The 6,176-nt window shown below is 47.5% G+C and overlaps 1 pseudogene across 1 annotated transcript; it reads left to right on the forward strand.

Moving 5' to 3' along the window:
• The first annotated feature begins 4,569 nt into the window (after positions 1-4,569).
• LOC308440212 (aldose reductase-related protein 2-like) lies at positions 4,570-5,648 on the forward strand (annotated as a pseudogene). The gene is made up of 2 exons: positions 4,570-4,600; positions 4,708-5,648. The product of its transcript is annotated as an aldose reductase-related protein 2-like (transcript).
• Positions 5,649-6,176: the final 528 nt, after the last annotated feature.

Below are 6,176 nucleotides of genomic sequence, written 5' to 3' on the forward strand. Positions count from 1 at the left end.
GGATAAGAGTTTACACGGCTGTCAAGGAGGAGTTTGAGCAATTCCCAGAGCACCACCAGAGCAAGGTGCAGACCATGGACCACAAAGGAAAAAATGGCCTCCAAAACACACACATACACACACACACACACACACACACACACACAGACACACAAACACACACACACACACAACCACCACCACCGCCACTCCAACGAGTGGATTTTGAGTTCCACGGAAGAGAATAAGGTTTCCGCACTTTCAAAGACTCATAACCCAATGGAGCGTATGAAGGAATCTGCTTCCTGTGATATGCAGCTGAGTGTAAGTTGGACCTGTTATCTGTATAGTCTACATGAAGTCACAGCATGCTGTGAGACTCTAGAACTGGTGGTCATTCGGGAGCAGACAGAAGTGGGGGGTACCTCTCTGGAACACAAGCTGAGACGGGTATAACCAAGTACATAAGAAGTGAAAAGTCTCAAAGGATTGCTTGATCTGTGTTTAACATGCCAGCAAGCAGAGGTAGGACAAGGTTGCAGCTGTCCCTAAGGTCAACATCATGAAATTCAGGGATGAGCTAACCTGTGGTACTGTGGAGGAGGTTGCTAACTTGTACCCTATAATCGAGTGTGGGGTAATAGCCCCAGACAACTCTGCACAGAATTCCACAGGATCCTTATCAGTTTGATGTTCTCATGACACCCAGACTTTATGGGAATGTTACTGACATCCTGCTTTGTGGAGGAGCTGATGTGGTCCCTGGGGAGAGCTATGGGGCAGAATGTAGTTATTGAGTTAAAGACCCTGCACCAGTTTCCCGGGGCAGTGAACAGGAATACAGCTAATCCCAAAGCCACACTGCTGTCAGCACAAAATGTGCCATGGCATCTCAACCTGCTCCTGAGCATCACTCCGTTGTGGCTGCAGACACAGTGAGGAAGGTGGTTCAGAGCTGGGGAGGGGTGGCCTCCAGACACAGGCAGCTACAGCCCCACAACTGGCATCACCAAATTTGTCATCAGCCATCCACCATGTGCCCCCCATGGAGGCTAGAGCCTTTCACTCTCTCCAACATGCTATTTACACCCCCTTTCAGTCCAGTGGACCAGGGAAGAGAACTCTGACCCTTCAGACAGTAGAGAGCAACTGCTTTTCTGGGCAGAGCCTTTGGCTATTGTGGGGCTGGCTTCCTTTGAAAACTGTGCTGGGTGGTGGGTATTGGGAATAAGACCTAGGACACAGGATGATGTCATTCCCCCCCCCAATAGGTTAAAACCACTTGTTACAATGTCACTAGAGCTGCCATTCCTGCTGTGATGTAAGTCCCGCCCAGACCCACGTGAAATACTCAATATGCGTGAGTTACCAAAGACACTGGAGGAAAATGTCGAGGAAAATGAAAATCTAAAAGAAGAGGTACAACACACACATTCTTAAAATGGTGCCATCCCTACAGAGGGAGAGAGAGTCAGAATTTTCTGCCTTTCACACCCAATCCTGGTCCCCAAAGAACCACCCAGAAGGGAATGTGGATGACAGCTCTTCAGACATTCAACGTGTTAGAAACATGAAGTGGGGACAGCAAAATGACCCAGGGGACACAGCAGCCATGGGTCTAAAATATTTCTGTCCCCCAAAGATACAGATAAACTTCATAAGCTACAAAGAATTTTCTAGAACAGTAAATGAACTTCCCTTCCCTACATCTGGAGGCCCCAGCTGCCCCATTTCTCCACAGCTGCCTCCCTGCCTATGAAGAGGCATTTCTGTACAGAATGCCTATTTTTATGAATCTCTTTTAAGTCACAGACATGTGACTTCCCATCCTGAACACTGTGACTTTGATCTTAAGACCAAAGATGATATAAAATCACAAAGCATCCATCTCCTACCCTCCACCCCATGTCAGTGGGCTCCGCATCTGAGAGTTCAGCCAACCGCGGATGAAAAAATACTTTTAATTGCATCTGTGCTGACACGCATAAACTTTTCCTTTTTGCTTACTGAACAAAACAGGGTCAGAGCAAGAGTTCTGCACAGGCTTCCACGTCGTCAAATGTAACGAAAAACAAGATGCAACAAAAAGGCTCACGGGGGATGTACGTGGGTTTCACCAAATACAGCCCCATTTGGAGAATCATGAGGTTTCAGTATCTGGTGAGACTGGTCTCCCACAGACACCGAAGGGCAGCCGCACAGTTGCCAACTCTGGAAACTCCTCCACTGACCAGAAGCATACTTGTCACCACCCAAATGTCACAACAATGTCCTACCTAAGCCTCTGAGCAGTTGTACAGAGTGTATGGTCCATCCGTCAGTGCTACCCTCAGACACAAACGTCCCCAGAAGAGCTAAGTGCCCACACAGATTATAATGACACAATTACCATCAGATGAAGTGTGGCCTTAATGAGGAACAGCACGACACCGAGCTCCTGGCTAACACCAGCTTCCATGGTCAAGAAATCAGAAACCATGAGCCTTTGGCAGGTGGTCCTCTATCCCTGGGATGTGGAAGTAGGGCTCAGGGCAGGCCCCGGCACGGAAGAGCCAGGAACTCGACTATGCATCTCTGAATCATCTGGGTTAGCATGGAAGTTCACACTGTCGCTACAGGCCTCCGTTTCCACGTCTGCAAAGCATCAGAACCTGCTTACACCCTCCTGGAGAACAGATAAACATACTCTCAGGATTAATAAGATGGTTCACCAGTAAAAGAGCTTGTCTCATAAGCCTGATAAATTGAGTTCGACTCCTGGAATCCACTGCAGAAGGAAAGAACCAACTCTCAAATGCTGTCCTCTGACCTCCACGTGTGCTCTGGCACATGTGCTTGGTCTTATGCCCCCCCAACCTGCACACGCACACACATACACACATTCACATACACACAGAGAGATATACACACATGTGTACACTCACACATTCACATGCACACGCACACCTAATAAAATAAATGTGCTTCAGTTTACTTCAAGACAGTCTTGAAAGAGACCTTTCTTACTCATCCCTCGGTCTCTCTTTCTGGGTCCAAAGTGCCCTCAGTAGACCTCGACACCCGGCTAATTGGCTGCAGTGGGTTTTTGTTTGTTTGCTTGTTTGTTTGTTTTTACCACCCTGCTCCACATTCCGCTATCATTTCTTTCCACAGTTGCATCCAGGCAGCCACCTGACCCCTAGGTCACTGGGAAACACACTGAATTCTGAGCCAGTGCCCTTACCTAGGCAGGTACACTGTCTCTGTGCATCATAAAACAGACACAGTCACACACTGTGCCTGGTTCGCCTACTTCCCTGAGGATGACAAATTCCATGACCTGAAGAAGGACCTCCTCGCTTGACCCCTCTTAAACTGTCCTCGGATGCTAACGTGAGCAAGATCTGGGCAGCAACACTGAGAGGCAGGGTACTTGTTCTGCAAAAAACTCCTGAGGCCAGGAAGGCTCAGAGAGACAGAGATACTTGTCCAAAGTCACACAGCGCATGTGTGATCAAACCACAGTACAAGCATGTGAGCCCCGGAGGAAGCACCCTGGTACCTTCCTGGAAGGCACCATCTTGAGCAGATACAAGGATGCTAGGGGTGTGCACACCGGAGTTCAACTCACCCTGCAGAGCCATGGTGACAAAGCATCATGGAATCACATAGCAGACCCACAACGTGCTGAGAATAACTGTCGGGTACTCAGCTCTAAACTGGCATCTGTGTCACCCCCTCAAAGGCTCAGAGAGCACCATAGAAAGCAGTAGAGTAAGGGCATAAGGGATGAAAGACACTGCAGAGGACAGGAAGGAGTGGCGTGGAACACTGTCTTTTGGATACAACATGACTGTTGAACCTGTACCTCAGCCCCTTAGTGGCTACCTGAGGCATAAGACTGGACCACCAACTTTCCAGCGTGAATGGGGAGATGCTCACACAGCCCCACCCCTCCCCAAGGTGCCAGAGGCAGTTTAGTGGTTGCTGGGAGAAAGGGAGCCATAGTCTTCTAGGTATAGGTTATAGCCACTGGCAAGTTGTTATCGTTTGGGTAAGTAACCCTCTACCCATATTCATATAGGCAATCCTTGTTAAATGAACATGGACAGACAGAGACAGAGAGAGACAGCGAGACAGAGTGAGAGAAAAAGAGGGGGTTCAGTGACAGAAGAAGGGGATGAGAGTGTAAAGAAGGAATAAGCTTCAAGAACATTTTATAGATGTGTGAAATTATAAAAGAATAGCAGACCCATATACAAACCCACAGAGCTACATCTGATTTTTAGAAAAGATGCCAAAAATAGAAATTGGAGGAGAGACAGCATCTTCAACTAATGGTGGGAAAACCGAATGTCCGCATGCAAAAAAATTACACTGGATCCCTATCTCCAACCTTGTATAAAAATCAGCCCCAGATGGATCAGAGACTTCGCCATGAATCTTGAAACACTGAAAGTGACAGAGGGGAAAAAATCAGAGAATATACTTTAAGATCCGGCATAGGTGGGCTGGAGAGATTGCTCAGTGGTTCTTCCAGAGGAAATAGGTTCAATGCCAAGAACCTCATGGTGGCTCACAACCATCTTTAACTCCAGTTCAGGGGATCCGATGTCCTGTTCTAGTCTCCTGAAGCGCACAAGTGGGGCACAGACACTGGCAGGCAAACATCCATACAAATAAAATATTTTTATTAAGAAAAGGATTAGACAGACACATACATCTGCTCTCAGACATCTGCAACTATAGCCACCTTCGCAGAGCTCAGAACCAAAGCCAAGATGTCTATTGTGGGTCTGGGCATCTGGAAGTCTCCCCCAAACCAAGTCAAAGAAGCTGTGAAGACAGCCACTGATGCTGGGTATCGCCATACTGCAATGAGAATGAGGTGGGGGAAGCCATCCGGGAGAAGAGCAAAGAGAAGGCTGTGAGGCGGGACCTCTTCATCATCAGCAAGTTGTGCTTTGAGGAAAAAAACAAACAACAACAACAACAACAAACTGCTAAAGGGAGCCTTTCAGAAAACCCTCACAGATCTGAACCTGGACTATCTGGAACTCCGTCTTATTCCCTAGCCACAGAAATTTCAGCCGGGAAAGGAGTTATTCCCCAAAGACGACCAAAGCAATATCCGCCCCAGTAAAACAGCATCCTAGGAAGCCTGAAAGGGCATGGAGGAACTTGTGGGCAAGGGGCTGGTGAAAGCTCTGCGTGTCTCCAACTTCAACCACTTCTGGACTGAAAGGCTCCTGAACAGGCCTGGACTGAAAGATAAGCCCGTGACCAACCAGGTCAAGTGTCACCCCTACCTCATCCAGAAAAAAACCGATCTAGTACCATCACTCCAAGGGCATCACTGTCACAGCCTACAGTCCCCTGGGCTCCCCAGAAAGGCCTAGCACCAAGCCAGAGGACCCTTCACTATGAGAGGACCCCAAAATAAAGAAATAGCCCACAAAACACAAGAAAACCTCAGCCCAGGTTCTGATTCGGTTCCGCATCCAGAGGACAGTGGTGGTGATGCCGAAGTCTGTGACGCCAGTGTGCATACACAAGAACACTCAGGCCTTTGACTTCAGTTGAGTGACAAGAGAATGACCAATATCCTTAGATTCAACAGAAGCTGGAGGGCCTGCCTGCTGCCTGGGACGGTAAACATGGAAGAATATCGCTATGACGCAGAACACTGAAGCTGAATCAGCTCACGCGGCTTCCTCTTTGCCGATGCATACCTCACTCCTGGAGTCCTGTTTAAGCCCAGCCTGCCTGACATCACGCTGTAGGCAAGGCTGTGTTTAGATTCCCCACACTGAATCAGGAACAGACTGTCACAAGCAAATGTGACTCGGAGAAGCAATTGGACAGCTTTTTTTACTAATCTGATCTGACCAAATGTTTGTCAAAAATCAGGAATACAGATAAAATAATAAAAATCATAACAGTAACAAACATTTAAAAAAAGAAAAGATCAGACATAAATAGGGACTTTCTGAAAGGGATTCCAGTTGTCAGGAAATGAGGCCCAAAAACTAACCAATGGAATCTCATGAAATTCAGAAGCTTCAACTCAATTGAGAAGAAAGAGTCAAGTAGGGGACAGCCAACAAACCAGGAGAAAATCTTTGCTAGCTGAGTATCTGACAAAGGACTGAGATCTAGAATATACATTAGGACTCCAAACTAAACAGAAACAACACCACCCAATCAACAACAGGCTG

This window comes from Micromys minutus, assembly GCF_963924665.1.
Source record: "Micromys minutus genome assembly, chromosome: 1".
NCBI lineage: Eukaryota > Metazoa > Chordata > Mammalia > Rodentia > Muridae > Micromys > Micromys minutus.